Genomic DNA, 16,290 nt, shown 5'->3' with positions numbered 1-16,290 from the left:
GCTTGGTTATGTAGAACAATAAAAAAGCCATTTAGAAGAGGATAATCTTTGATGATCCCATCCAACCCTTGTAGAATACTGTGATCGCTTTTGTTTGTAACATCACAAATGGGACATTGTTCCATTAGACAGATTCCAAAGAGGAGCAACCACACTAATCCTAAAACTGAAAGGTATGTCATAAAGACAGGTGAAAAGAATTGAACATCAAGCCTAGGACAAAGGAGACATTAAGAAATGTTGATTGAGGTCCTGAAAATACCTGGAGGTCTTAAAGGGGAGTGACCGATTTAACCCCACTGCCTACTTTCGACTCAGTTTGAAGATAAGGGGTTGAGCCATCCATTGAAACAGAGTGTGAGCAGACTCTCTGAAAACAAAGGAGTACTTCTCTGCACAGGGTGTTCGGATTACAGAACAAATCACCCTCATTGTGGATGTTGATTTGCTTGGATCTTCGGAAGGGCACCAGGGTGGCTCAGCCAAACAAAACACTTCGCTCACGTTAAGGATCCTCTGTTCAGCAGATCTGGTGAAGTACTGAACAAGTAATGCACAGAAGGATTTTGGTCCAAATGGCTCTGCAGTTAATTGCTGACAAGGGCCCTGTACACACATTCCTTTTGCTATTAATATGGTTAAGGTACACTTTATTTACAAAAAGCACTGGGATCCTGTTCCAGATACTGGAGGAGTGTGGTTATGAATTCAGCATTGTGTGTTAACCTGCACTAGCAGTGTGTATTGATACCACACAATAAGAACCTCTTTAGATACTCAGTGGGTCACTGTGCAACAGATAATGTCATCATTATTGCCCCTTCTGCCTTACAAATGCTGACCATGGGTACAAAGTCCTGTGTCCTTCGGAGCTTTATAAGAAAGACCATAACTGATACAACAAACTCTCCAGTAGCTGGTTTGTTTAACCCAGTTCAATAACAGTTACTAACAACCACAGTGAACTGAGTTTGTTAATATATAAGTCAGAGTAGTACCAGTAACAGCAGTGTGTGTTCAAGGCCCAGAATGTACCAAACCTGTGTTGGAAAGTATAGGGAAAGGGTTCTCTGACATTACTCGCCTTCCTGCCTTTCTTCTTATCTTCAACTTAAAATCAGTTTCCCTTTATTTACAAGGATCACCTGGACCTCCTCTGTCCTTTCCTAAACAGCAGACCTCTGAATTAATTGATCCTGAAATAAAACTCTGTTCCACAGTTTCACAGTTCTGTTCTGATTGCTGAATGCAGTGGGCCTGTTCTGGGATGCCGGGTTTGTCCTGCATGTGCTTGAGGTGCATGAGTATCTTCAGGACCGGGTGGACAAGGAGTTCAGGCAGCAGCAATTTGCAGTACAAAAAGGAGAAAAATATTTAAAAGGTGCTTTTAAAATGGGTTCACGGGGTGCAATGTAATAAAGTTCTTCTGTCTCAGGTAAGATTTCATCCTATGACAGCAAAAGGAGGGTAACTGTGACCACTGTTGTCCAGACACATAAATCAGTCATTCTTCCAAATGCACATAGAGAAATTAATCATGCTCACGAGAAAAAAAAAAAAAGATTATTTTGTTTTACAGGTTATGCTAACCACTTTTTTGCATCAACTGCTTACAAATTGTCTGCCTTCATTTTAAAAAAACAAGTTGTTAATGAAATTGAAATTAAATAAACAAGAAAGCAGGGTTTTTGGTTTTTGCTTCCAACATTTCCAAATGTTGCGCTTAGTGCATGTAAATGCTTGGCTCTGGCAGTGTGCTGCTGGTTTCCTGCCAGGAGTCTTGATCTGGAAAGTCAGGGGGTATTAGGGTATTTTTTTATTCTTCTTCGGGGTTTTATTGCAAAAAAAAAGTTTGTTGTAGATTTTGATCGTCTTTACAGTGTTTCACTCATTTAACAAGATTCTGGACCCATTTCTTGTTCAAACTGTGTCTTACTTATTTAAACTGTAGTTAAAAAGAAACAATAAAGGTTGAGAGAGCCGTGTATGGTAATTGAAGGTTTAAGCGTAATACTTAAAGCTGTGATTGCCATTTCTAAGTGTTTACATAACCTTTCTGAACTTAATATTTGGCCACACTTAAATAAGGCAAAATCCAGGCAAAAAAAGATGCAACTTCTTGCTGTCTTCTGGTAAGTGTCTTCACTCACTTTGAAGTCCTCCAATTATTTGTGCTCTTTAAATCCTGCCCTGCGGGAGCAGCTGGCTCTGCACGTACCAGTTGTTTGACATGTTGTTCAGTCTCAGGCATGGTTTTTTTGTGGAGGTTCCTCAGTTGTCCAGGAACTGTTTATACTATGAAGAGACGCCGACTGTTTGCTTAGAATCAGTAACACCTTTTGCCTCCTTCATATACAGATATCTTGAAAATATCTGGGTCTTTTTTTTTACAGACACATGCAGTACGGTTTACACATTACTGTAGGTAACACAAACACAACTTCTACACAACTGAAGTAGAATTTGTTCTGTGGTTTTGGTAATCTAGAGCGACCCAGAATTGAAACCCGTTTTGTTCGGAACGCATAGAAAAAGCAAGACAAAGAGAATGTGAAAATCATTTTCTTCATCGCAGCGTGGATGGGTAATATAATGAGAGGTTTCTTTAAGACGTCTCACTGTGGTATCAATTAAATGGTACCACAGTGACCAATATGCTTACAGGCAATAGTAGACATTCTTGTCAGTGCTTTCAGGTTTGATAAATCATAGTCAAAGTTCGCTGCCTTTATTTTCCCAATTATTATTTTAATTTTTAACGTTGCCTTTGTTCTGCTAACGTGTGGTTTGAGAGCCATTTCCACTGGCCATTTATCTGGATTCTTGCTTGCCATGCTTTTCTTTGCTTTTCTTTGCGAGAGCCTTCGGAATGGCAGCCTCACGTTTTCTCTCTAAATGAGCCTTAAAGTTAATGCCCCGAGCATTACGCACTTGATTCGAAAGTCTTCCATGAGGTCTACCACACACAACTTCTTATTATAGAAACCCTATCTCTCCTGTCAGCTGTGCTGTGAGCTTCCCATTTTAGTCTTCCTCTACAGTTTGGGATATGAAAAAAAAAAACTCCGTCATTAAGTCTTGCGGGTCTGTTTGATTGCCACTGTTTGGGAAAATGGAACAGTAATTTTTTTTTGGCTAAAATCCAAGCGTGTATTTTGATCTTTACTTTTTAAAATGTAGTGCAACAGTTGATTCAGGGGTCACGCAAAATTGTTCCAATCTGTCTGCGTTGTAGAACAATATTTAGCTTCCAATGCTAATATGAGCTATTTACTCCTTTTCTTTCTCTCTTTTGCCAGAACTCTCCTTTTTGCTGTATTTTGGCTCACCCACAGCTTGTAAGTCAAGTGTGAAGCTAACGTGGCCGTGTTGTTACTGGACGATTTTTTCAAATTAATTTGGATGTTTAGCATCTGCTTTAATAGTAATAGTAGTAGTAATAATGCAATTACATTTATGAGTACATTTAAACCGCTGGACAACAGCACACACATGATATACAGTACAGTACATAACAGGCATAAAAAGAAAGGAAAAAGAAAGGCATGGCAAATTGACCTGGTAAAACCAAGGGCAGAAATCAATGAAACACTGAAAGCATTGGTGAAAAGTGCAGTTGTGCTGCACATAACAGAAAGTATTTCGTACATTGCGTGGAGCTGATCTAGCAGAGTAAAAAGGCCCGAACCAGCAGATCTCAGATGAAGAGCTGGACTGTACTTACGCAGTAAGTCTTTAAGGTAACCTATAGTTAGAACGTTCTGTACATTGTTCACAAGTGGGATCACCTTAGGGAAACAGTGCAATTTACAGGGGATGGGAGTTATGTGCTGATGGAGAATACTGGCAGTTCGCACATGAACACTGAAGTCCATTTAGTACATTACAAGACAAAGTAAAGGCTTTTGTACCTCAGTACCTCAGCAGAATAAGGGCTTGACCTAAACACTATTAAGGCAGGTAAAAGCTCAGTGAGCCAGGACTTTCAGGAGCCCAAAGTAACTGAAAACATAACTGCGGACGTAGATACAGCAAACCTTCCTCTTTCTTCTCTGAACTGTAGCTCATTTCTTATTTTCTCTTATCTGAGTCTGACAAACCAGAGGTTTTTGTCGAAACTGAGATCTTTTCTAGGCTTAGATTAAAATCCCCCAGACAAAGGTATTTGTCCAGAAAGGCAGCTCTGATTGGTCTAATTTCCTCTTGTGGGCACTAAGGATTCTGGGGCTTTCACAGTAGTTCCCATGCGGCTGTCCTCTCCAGCTCCCTTAGCATCCTGTTGGAAATGGAGCTTCACTCCGGCCGTCTTTCCTCCACAGTGCCACTGTGTGTACAAACTGTAGTAATTCAGAACCGTACAGTACGTCACACTCATACCTTATCGCTCACATAAATTGAAGTGATGCGGAAACGGATGTAGGGAAATTGCTACATTAAAAAAATAAAATTATTTAAAAAATTACAGGAAAAAATTTGCTTATGTACAAAACAATGCTATTGCCTTCTTTCCTTCTTTAATAGGTACTTGGATTGGGAATCCAGATTTGATTGCCTGTATTTTATTGTCTTTGTAAGTGAGTTTAGGCTTTACAGAGACGGAAATAAAACATTAGACAGAAATTTTTGAAGCCCCACAAACTTTTTATGTATTTTTTTTATTAGTTTGAGTTTCCATTGTGGTTTTCCTGCATTTTTTTCCCAACAATTCAGACTGGCCCAGACTCTGGCTTGATGTAATTGTTGTTAACCACATGGAAGTGAAGGAAAACCTAAAAAAGATTAGAAAGGTTACAGAAGAAGAAAAGAAAAAGATCATTCAGCTCATCATTAGTAGACAATTGATCTGAGGATCTCATCCAGCCTTTTCTTTAAATTAACCAGGTTATAATCTTTAACAATTTGACTGGGTACGTTATTCCACATTCCTGCAACCCATTGTGTAAAAAAGTGCCTCCAGTTCTTGGTTTTACATCCACTTCCTTGTAGTTTCCATTTGAGTTCTCTGATTCAGTTTCACTGTTTATTCTGAAGACGTCCATTGATTTGCCTTGGTCAATGTAAATTCCCATTATTAAGAAATACAGGCTGACAGACAGCATTCTGAACTTCACGTGCATGAAAGACTTGTCTAGAATCGTTTATTTCAAAGTTTTCCCATTCCAGAAGCTGTAATTTTAAAGAATGACTGGAAATTGAACGATTTGTGCCTACATATATATATAGTTGGCTAGCAAGACCACAAAATGTATTGATTTGATCTCACTGCAGTGTCTGTGTTTTTGTTTCCATGTTTGATAAAATAAAGGCAGCGTAATTCGCAAAGTATGACTGACGTTTCTATTTAAACTGGTAAAATGACGATGACTTATCTTAACATCTCGGATAATTCTTAATGATTTTTTCATAGTGTACTGTATTCATCAATCATGTTGCTTGCACTGCGTAAAATTAGAAAGGAATTTTAATATTTCCTTTTGGGAATTCTCTCTTTTTAAGGCCGGATTTTTGATACCGCTACTCTGGGAATATATTTCATAACAACGTATGGCAGAACATGTTGCTCTACAGAGTTCAGAATTAAAGAACTAGCCTCAAGAATCTGAGAGCTGATTCAAGGAATTCAAGCCTTTGGCTTTCTGGCATCGATACACACACGCAGCCCCCACTCTTCCAAAAACAGGAAAACCAGCGGAAACGAAGTCCCTGAGATAGGAAAGTAAGCCAGCTGGCGGACTTTAGGAAGTTTCTAGCGTAAGCCAGGGGACTCCCGTTGGTCAGCAAAATATCATGGGCACCACATGAGACACAAGGGCCTGGAAGGACTTCCACTGGGTGTCCGATAGGATTCTCTGGTGCCTTGCAGTGGCAGATCCGACACATCTGTTCTTATTTTCCTGCTATTACTTATTGTAACGATAAATCCCTCTATTTATACAGCACTTTTAATCCCTGAGGATCCTGAAGCCTTCCACATATACAGTAGGAAGGGGCCCACTTCAGCCACTGCTAAAGCCCAATGCCCACATGGGCAACGCGCAACAGCCACCCCACTGCCCAGCAGACCTGGTGGAGAAGTGAGAAACCCAGTTCAGGGGGATCTCGGTCGGTGTCCGAAAGCAGGGCGGGTTTGTGGATGCGGTGTGTGTGTGCGGGCGAATTCTTTCAGCGGCTCAGAGATGAGCAGAACCGAACCCAAGTGCGGTGTGCCAGGACAAGGCAGAGGCTGACTCCATGCTGGTCCAAGTGGTCCTAGTGGCTTTCTAGAGGTCAGCCCTTACAGGGGGAGGGGGTGTTTCCAAAAATGTGAGCTTTGGAAGGCATTGTAATTTGTAGTAGTGGGAAGGAAGGCTGTTTATAGTGGACATTCTTCTTTCTTGCTTGACTAGTTTAATACGCTGTATAGACTAGAATTCCTCATATGGAACATGTGTACTGAGGCTTGTTTTATATTACCCACACGAGTTCGGGACTGCTGCGGATCACAAAGAGGGTTTCTGAGTGTCTTAAGATATGCTGCCAGCCATAGCCCACAGAAGCAGAACCCAGGGAGTAAACGCAAATGAATCTTGAAGGCCGCGTTACACAGCGCACGCGGCTCTTGTAATTGAAAGGCTGTGACTATTGGAGGATTACCGAGCAAGAATGTTTATAGGAAAAATCAGATTGTTTTTCACAGCGCCTGGATTCCTTTACACATGCTGTCAGGAAAACTGGGGTTTACAGCGTAAAATGTTTTGAAAAATTCTCCTCTGTTTAGTCTTTTATCTGAAGCTAGTGAGAATAGAAGCTTGCAGTACTATTCATACTTATTTTGACCTTAACCCCTTTTTAAAATGACAGGGAGCTTAAAGTGTCTCAGCTGGCTTATGGTGAATGTATATAAGTGTGTGTGTATATATATATGTGAGTGTGTGGGTTGCTAGGTTGGTTCAAAGTGAATCTGTAAAAGACTGTCGTGAAAAACAACTTCCTGCTCACAAGCTGGTGGTGGTTCTGGCACGAGTGCTTTACTGCATCTTCACTGTGCTGTCAAGAAAAGGAGAGGTCATTTCAGTTTCTGCCGAGTGGTTTTTTTCCAGCCTTTAAGACTCAGTGCAGCCCAGTCCATTGAGCATGTGAGCTTTCTTTACTCATGAAGTTACCTTGAGGAGGTCTTACTTCTTCCTGTGTTGGTAGAAGGCAAGAGTGAATTGTATTGGCACAGTCCCAGTTTTAGCCCAAGTAGACATACAGTAAGACTCATATAACCTACAGAATCTGTTGTACTGCAGAACCACACTGTTAAAGCTGTTACACACCCTCAATCTTCATCACAGTGATTAAGCATTAACTTTCTAGATGACTAAAGTAGATTATTCCAGTATCATGTTATGTCAATCTCCAGATGGCAGAGACCAGTTTTCCTAACATCATTGAAATTATGTTATTTCATAATTGAAATTGAAAAGAAATTTTAAAAGACATCCCCGTTAGCTTTGTGCCTTTTCCCAAGACTTTGAAAGTGTTATTTCTAGAATATGTCATCTGTTGTATGTGAAATATGTACCGGGGTCCTAAAAGAAAGTCGCATAAAAATGTTGTGTAACAATTACTTATTAGTTATTAGAGCTTGCTGAGTTATTTTAAGAAATATTTGTGTCTGTCCGAAATGCTTTGTTGTGTTGTTTTATTCTTTTGAATTCAGTTTGAAGAACACAAGGTTTTAAAAGAGGCCATGTGGCACATCTTGCTCATGTAGAATTTTAGCAACTAAGTGAAACTAAAATTTTATCCAGCCTTTTATTGAAAGTGCCCAGAGTTAGGGCCTTACCCATCAGCTGCTAGACCTGTTCCAGTCACCCACAATTCTTTGTGTGAAGAAATGTTTCCTGTTTTTGTGACCCTGTGTCCTTATTTTACTACTCTCAACTCTATGTACAGCCCTCAAGTTGTTACTGGGCTCTTGGATCAGACTGAAGAGATTTATCTCCCTTAACCTGTCTGGTTAAGGGGTCTGGTTAAGGTCTCATCCCCTGAGACTAAATATCGTTCATGTTCTTCTTGAACACTGTATTCTCAGTGAGGTCTTATTAATGCAACAAAGCTTGAACATAACATCCTGACTGTATACCCATCAAACCTAGTCAAAAGTGAGTTTTAATTTGGGTTCCAAATGCCTTAAGCAGCAAAGAATGGGTGGATTTCTGTGCTCCAGGATTCATGGCTTTGAGCTTAGGTTATGTTTCTAGTTGTCCCTATGTGCTGGTGTACTGTGGGTGGAGTGTTGCCAGGGGTAAGGTGGAATTAGTCAGGACTCTTCCCGTTCAGGGTAAGTTAAGGCTCAGTCTATAAGTAAGGGACACACCCCTGCACTGGGCTGTATACAGTGTGGTGTGTTAAAAGATTGTCTTTTACGATTCCTCATTCTCTCCTGTGTCCAGCGGCTGGGTTTCTCAGGTGTTAAAAACACATGCTTACAAATCAGGTGGATATATTACAAAAAATAGCTGGTGATTACAAATAGAAAACAATGTTTTACTGCATCATTGTTGTGATACTTTTTTCCACTGCAATCAAAAGTCCAAATGAATGCCCGTGGTACCCCCGTTGTTCTAGAATACAATGGTTGCTGAGAACTCCATGGCAACAGATGATGTCACAGTTTGTCCCAAAGGTATTCTTGTGACCATATTGTGTGACAAGGCTGGCAAGGAAACATTGACTTGTTCCAAAACTGCTGCTTCTCAAACCGTGTCCTGGACAGTAAGAAAGGCTACAAGTGGAGGAACGCAGATTTGGTTGCTAGTATAAATGGAGGAATGCTGTTTTGGTTGCATGTAAAATGGACACATCTTCAGTCAAGATCAGTGTATTCCCAGTGCAACAACTAAGAAAACTGTTGTCTATGCATAAGATGAAACTGGATCTGTATGTTTGTTAACATTCCAAAGAACGACTTAAGTATTATGTTGTTTAATTAGATTCAGATCCATCTAGTATTAATTAAGAGCTAAAGTTATGTTTCCTCTGTCACAGCTGTCAAATGAAGTCAGTTTTGTTTCGGTAGATTAACTGTCCACTTGGAACTGTAGCCAATCTGCCAAACATATTTCCCTCTTTATTAACTGTACAATCTCCAGTGAGAAGCGCAAGTCGCTCCAAATGGAAAAAACCTGCAAGTGAAATTGTGATCTAACTTGGCGTTTCCTCTTTGCATCAACATTTATTTATTTGGGTTTGGGCTGGATTTCAAAAGATTGAAAGGGGAACCAGTGCAAAGAATTCAATATACCATTTATCTGCATCACGGGCAGACATTGCATGTACGTTTAATTTAAAAAAATGTCTTTCCCTGCAAGTGGGAGATATTTTTCACTTTGTTAAAACAATTCTCAAGGTCACTAGGTGGTCATGTCACCAGCAGGGAGTTTTTGTTTGGCAGCCTGCATTAGCAGCTAGAAACAAATGCTTCCCATGTCTCCTTATATGAAAAAAGAACTAGTTGCCAGTAACAGCATGTAAAAACTTCAAAGGTAGAATAAAATACTGCAGATTTTTTTTTCTAATAGTAGTAAATCATCATTATGGGATAGATCTTTTGGTTTCATTCCACACTGTCACATAAAATGGCACTGGTTTCTAGATAATAATACTTCAGAAATTTAATGGAATAAATGTTGAAGTCTCTGGCAGTCATATACACCATATCACCATGGATCACACAATGCAAAAATAATCTGAAGGTCCCTTTTAAATTGATTATAATTGTGAATCTCAAAGAGAGGAACAAAAAAGAGTAAAGTGCTTCAGGATAGCAAAAGAAATAAATATATCCTTCATAAATAATAATAGTTGTCATCACAGAAGCTTAAAAGGGTCTCTGAAAGCCTTAGTCCTTTGTCTGAAGCCTAGTTTTTAGGAACATTCTACTGTGTCTTGCTGTAACTATGATTCATACAGTCAGAAAGTAAGAGTATTTCCCCCAAAAAATCTAATTTTAAAAGTGTGTGTACAGTAGGTCTATATTGATAAATATGGTATATAATCATACCAAATGTTAAAGTATTTATGGAATTTCAAATACCAATGTTATCTTTCTTATAACATTGATCATCCCCAGAACAGATGATATACTATACTGGGCCCCTTCTGCTTAGCTTTATAAGACTAAATTAGGTGGACAAAAAAGTGAATATCTGAATTTACAGAAATTCTGGGACTTCCCAGTAAAAACACAAACAGTGTTGTGTTTTTGTAATATTGATTAGACAATGCTTTAAAGTCGATCACCATAAAGTCATTTTTTTACATCCTGTGCAAACCTTACTATGAAATCCCAGGATTCATTTCACTCCTAACATCAAATTATTTTGGCTGTAATTTTTTTTAACAACTCTTACTTTTTCATTTATTTTTCTTTCTCTGTTTGATACAGATTAGTAATGTAATTCTGTTTTACATTTTATCTGAGGAATTAAAAACATGTTTAGCACGCCCTGGTTATTGAAAACACATTTGTTTATGTAGGATTACCACACAAACTGTGTTCACAGTTACAGTTAGACTCAACCAAACACATCATACACGGGCACAAATGGACATGTGCTGATGGCGCTTCTTGTTTCTTTGATACAAATAATTCTAAGGCATAGGTCCTCACAGCAGAAGCTGTACTTGTTCAGCACACAGCTGGCAGATGCACATGACGAACACTACAGAGTGTTTCAGATGCAAAGAGATCAGAATTATGAAAGTCTCCCAGACATCAGTGGCCCTCGTTTGGAAAGAAAGAAATTCCCACGGGTCAACAATGAAACTTTCAGTACTATGTGATTTAAATTTCCCACTCCTTGTTACAGAGATCCAAAATATTCCTACAGGGACCTGCAGCAGTTAGCTGGCAAATACATTTTGGCCAATAAAGGGAGACAATTTCTTTCCAGGGAACTCCTGTGCATTCTAAGGTTGCAGTACAGGACACAGGGCTGAATGGAGCACGGGGTGTACACAGGGTTATAGGGATATTGAAATGACCTTTCCACACTCTCACGATAGAACAGGGTGTAGACCCCACCTTGTGTCTTGTGCTTTCCAGGATAAATACAATATCAGTTTGATCTGTATCTTTATTTTTTTTGGGTGAGGGGGAGCAGCACATCGCCAGTTTTTCACCCTCGGATACTTACAATGAAGAAATCCGTCAGCTGGAGTTACAGTACCTCACAGCTTTTCTTTTTCACCGTGAACCTCAGAGACGGTTCCTCCAGAAATTACATGCACCGGCCGGTATGAATTATAGGCATGTGTGTCTAGAAATTATTTTTACATAAAATGGACAAGAATGATTTATTAGTACCAGGAATCTTGAAACTTCCAATGTGACCCCGTACATACAGGTGGTAAGGGTTCATTAAACATGTGCTATCAAACAGGAACTGGTGTTGATTTAAGTTTTGTACTTGACCTTGACTTAACTTCAGTCATCTGTGGGATACCTTTCAGTTTTTCAGATTGTCTTCACGTCATGCGTTTTACCGCTGTTCTGTATGGTGCTTCGGCGCAGCCAGGCCATCTGTGCTGCACCATGAGTCCTGAGATGACTAGGGATTTGCTTTTAAAACATCTTTATAGAGAGGCTGATGTGATATAGAGCAAAAGGGAAGCCGTGTGACCTATCCCTGAATCATGTACTTTCACCATCCATCATGTTACAGGTTGCATGAATGTCTTAAATTGTCAGACCTATGAGGAACCTAAAAATTGATATCACCTGTTTTCGTACTGTATTTGCGACAAGCTTCTCTTCCTCTGAACAACCAGTGTCGAAACTGTCAGGTTTAATGCCAAATTCCGTGTTTTAATTTTCAAACCTTTCCTACGGTAATACTGCTGCTTTCGTGAACACCAGCACACCTCCAGAGTGAGTTTCTGAAAAGCCATGCATTTAATATCCATGTGGTTAGAGCACTGACAGCTTTGCTGATATACAGCCACAACACTCTAGTTAGGGGGCCTTTGGGGCCGTTAAAAGACGAAGTATCCAGTGTTTTTTACATGGAAGCTCTCCAATTACTTGAAACATGAAGGCTTTTACTAAAATGATTTGCATCTTTGTGAGCGTGGTGTTTTAAATTAAGCATGCCTAATAAAACTTTTTTAAAGTGTATTTAATTGTAACTTGTGCAGGTTATAAAACAATTCATTTAATAGCTCTGGAAAATGTGATGAATCCTAGCACCTTTCTAGATGGCAAAAAACAATCAGGAGGAGAAATTCAGCTCTTTGTAATTTTTTTTGCTTTCTTTTTTCTTTCTGATGTTTTGTTCGCTCATACCCACCTCCAAAGCTGGCCTGTGAATTATCCTTTGCTCCTCCAGCTGATCTGCTGCATTGTCTTCTCATCCATCATGAACAACATGAGGAATATCTGAGATGCTCCGTACTTTCTTTCAGATGTCTCTCTCCTTTGAAGCATTAGGGTATGGATTAGGCAGAATAAACAATGTGATTATTAGATTATTCTTCACCACACTGTTTTCTTTTTGAGGAGAGACATGGAAATGAGGAAAGTGAATTGTCCACATCTGAGATGTAGATCTTAAGAAAGTGGGAATAAGGAATAGGATTTCAGATTTAAACTTAGGTTTTAAATTTATGAACCAGTTCGAAGAATCTATAGTAAATGATGCCTGTGCTAAACACAACATGTAACTTCCATGATCATTCCCAGACGTGGTGTTTTTGGATTAATTACAACAGCGTACCTCCTTGTAAGTGGCAGTGAGCAGTCACTGCGCCTTTCACAATTTAAGAAAACCTGTTTCCCTCTTAAAAAAAAACATTTCCCTCTTACTGTAGGGATGTTTCTATCGTTATTAACCAGCATCATTTTACATTTTGGATCCTTATTCCAGAGGTAACCAGGGCACCTTCTGTGTTGAATTTACATGTTCTCTCAGTAGTTGTGTAGGTTTTTTCCAAGTCAAGTTTCTTCCCTCTTTCCAAAGGTGTGTTGGCTCAGTTAATTGGTCTTTCAAAATTGTTTAATTTGTGTGTGCACGTGCTCGGGGAATGAATGGTGTCTCGTTCAGCGTGTAGTGCCCCCTATCCCCGCTTTGTGCTCTATGCTTACAGGATAGGCTTCAGCTTGTCACAGATCTTACCAGAAATAAACAGATTTCCAATAAAGGATGGACTAAAGAAACAGGTTGAAGGAATTATCTGTAGCAGCCTGTTCAGAGTTCTGTGGCCTAGTGACAGTTTAAATTAATAATGATTTACTTCTGCAATAAAAATTAGTCCTTTTAAAACAGGCGTTGAATTAGTACACCGGTGCACAGCATGGGGCAAATATAATGGAGTGGATAATCAAAATGATGCCCTTTTCTTGGCTTTCGGAAGAGATCTGTCATCACTATCACCCAGGTCAGTCTGGATAATAACATGGAGAAAAGAGTTTCTGGAGTCCAGGACAGCTGGGGACCCTTTTATTAATGTATTAATTAGGAGCCTGGAAGTAGTTTCAGTTTCAATGAAGCATGGGTTATTTTATCAATCAGTTGTAATTTAACCTCGCTTTTGCCTTTCATTGTCCATTTATTCTGAAAATGCTAGACTGACAACATCATAGATGATTTTTTCCTACAGAAAAAAACATGGTCTCGATACTTACAAAGTAAGTGTAAAAGGGTTTGGATAAAGCTACGTGGGTGGCTTTAATTGTATCAGGATTGTGCATTGTATGAATTTTCTCAGAACAGGCAAATCTCAAAACAGCAATATTTTAAAATAAGACTCAGACATTTCTTTTCTTACCAACAGCGGCAAGAAACAAAAGCAAATATTTGTGTGACCAAGCAGATGAATAAGGAGGTGATTGATCTTTGTACGTCCTGAAGGACGGGAGAAAGGGGAAAAGGGAGTTATGTCTCTAGCTCCCAGGATGAAGATTTGTTTTGGTGTGACCCTTGAAAATTGCTCTCGAGGTTAGGAAAACTCCTTTAAAGATAGAGCAAAACAATCTGTGTTCTCTGGTGTAAGCAGTGTTGGAGTAATTGGGTGACAGCTTGATACCACCCTCTACCAGTGTGTTAGTATCTGTTGTCAATCTTCCAAAAGTGTTTATTAGTTCTCAGCACATACTTCTCCATTCCTTGCCCATATTAGTTAAAAAGCGTTGTCTGTGACATATTCAGGCCTCACATTGATAAAATAATGTATACAGTATTCTTTTAAACAACTTTCTGTTTGCATCCACTGTCCTTTGCTTAAAGGAAGTATTTTGTTGTTTCTATACATAATATATATGCAGTGCAAGTAGCTTTATTAACATTTATTAGCTTGCCTATGTCAGATAATTTTCTGTTGGAAGGGAATACCAAATTGCTTTCATACAGTAAATGCACTTTTAAAGTGCACGTGCTGTCTTTTGGAATTCCTTATTTCAGTTCTAGTCATAATGAACTTCAGTGAAATAACATGGGAGGTGTTGGGAGATGAAATGATATTCAATTTAGGCAGCTGAGCTGTTTGATTAATGGTACGATTAAGCTCCAGAATCCACATCCAGCAATCTACGCTAGACACAATTAATTGTATAAACTGGGCGAATCCAGATGTTTTATTCAGATAATTGTACCAAAAACATTGTACCAAATTCCAGAGGTATAAGGCTTTCTTACTTAGGGGTGATGTTTATTTTTGGAGCAAAGTTTTTACAGTAGGAACTAAAAGCATGGAAAAAGCAACACATTCTGAAGGGGCAAACAGAGAAACCTTTTTAATTGAAAGGACATCTTGCATAAGCACACATGAACAACCCTCATCCATTCTCATTAGATTCTAAACTTAGGTAATTTATAAAATGTTTTGTAATTCTGAAAATATTGTGCATGTACAGTAGAAGGTGTAATTTGCCATTAAGAGGAAGAAATGTAGCTGCATTCTTTGCTGTTGGAGTAAAAAATGTCAAAGAAAACGAGAGGCCAAACTAAACATAATTGTATGCAAATTAAATACAATCAAAAAGCAAACTGATGCTAATGGTAATCCACCATTTAATTTCACATTCTTTTGAAATAATACAGTGTCATTTTGGCATGAGTAGGTCGTTATACACTTGATTTCTGTTTTCTTTTAATAGGGGGCTACTGACAGCATTCGTTACAGAAAACTTAACGATGATATTCTTGAAATGCCAAAATCTGACATGGATCCATGAAGCAGCACACAAAGATAGATTTTGATGACTCTTTGGAGTCTTGCCAGTAGTTAATAGATGTTGTATTAAAGGGGGAACCCTTTCTCAGTCCATAGCAGAGCCTTGGAAAAGGGAAATGGTTGATAAATTTCTTCTTTCTCATTTCATTGCTCTTATATACACACACACGCCTCAGAGGGCCCCAGGAGTTCATTTATAACATAGCTAGTGGATTTTAAAGAAGCATATAGAAAGTCTGTATCCATCTGATTCTTAAAAGTTAGAGGCACAGAACACTGGCCTCCATTTGCCAAATGCTTTCTTTTTGGAAATCCTGCAAGCCATAAAATGTTTTGGTCTGTAAGTCTTTTTTATATCAAATATACTCTAACACCCTTTACTCAGAAACATATTTTTGAGTCACTGTCCTTGGACTTGATCCTTGATCTTAGCGAACTCTTACAGCAGCTGAGTAGTCACAGTTGAGTTACATTTTTAAACAGGGGCACTACTGTGTTTAGTGTTGAGAAAACGGAACGTTTGTTGCTGATTGTAAAAAGTACGCCGCATATTTTCTGTTACTTCTGTCTCATGTGGGAATGCTTAGCCACTTGGAAATACTTCTTTGACCAGTGAATTTTATTGTGTTGTTTTTTTCTGAAAACTGTGACAGGTCTTTACCATTTTTAATAATGTGATTACATGGGCTCAGTAACAGATCATCCTCATCTCAGACAGTACTGGCAAACTCCAGCAAGATTTTAAAATGAGGCCTATACTGTTTTCCTTATTCTTTAAGTGAAAGCATTGGAAAACTGTATTACTGTATTAGCTGCTTTCCATTGAAATAAATAACACTGACTGTAAACACCTCCATTATATTTTCAGGAATTGAGCAATGGTAAAAAGAAATCATGTTTCACTACAACTCAAGAAAAATAAATAAATTGGATTCATTTGTGCCACAAGTTGTGACTTATGGTATCCTGCCAGATGGCTGCAATATAAAGGTTCCATTTAAAAGGAATAGTCATCTTTCCTAATTGACATATCACAATCATTTAACCGCACTTACAGGGGGAACTCGACCTTTTCTAATTTCTTTTTTATGT

General features: G+C 38.8%; 1 protein-coding gene across 13 annotated transcripts in view; it reads left to right on the top strand.

Moving 5' to 3' along the window:
* The window catches only part of LOC148662150 (ERC protein 2), a 314,579-nt gene that overhangs the window by 215,323 nt on the left and 82,966 nt on the right, over positions 1–16,290 (top strand). The gene's annotated exons all lie outside the window — the stretch shown is intronic.

This window comes from Lepisosteus platostomus, chromosome 6, assembly GCF_059453375.1.
Source record: "Lepisosteus platostomus isolate fLepPlt1 chromosome 6, fLepPlt1.hap1, whole genome shotgun sequence".
NCBI classification, from domain to species: Eukaryota; Metazoa; Chordata; class Actinopteri; order Semionotiformes; family Lepisosteidae; genus Lepisosteus; species Lepisosteus platostomus.
The sequence above is the reverse complement of the archived record's forward strand: the minus strand, read 5'-3'. Positions and strand labels throughout refer to the sequence as shown.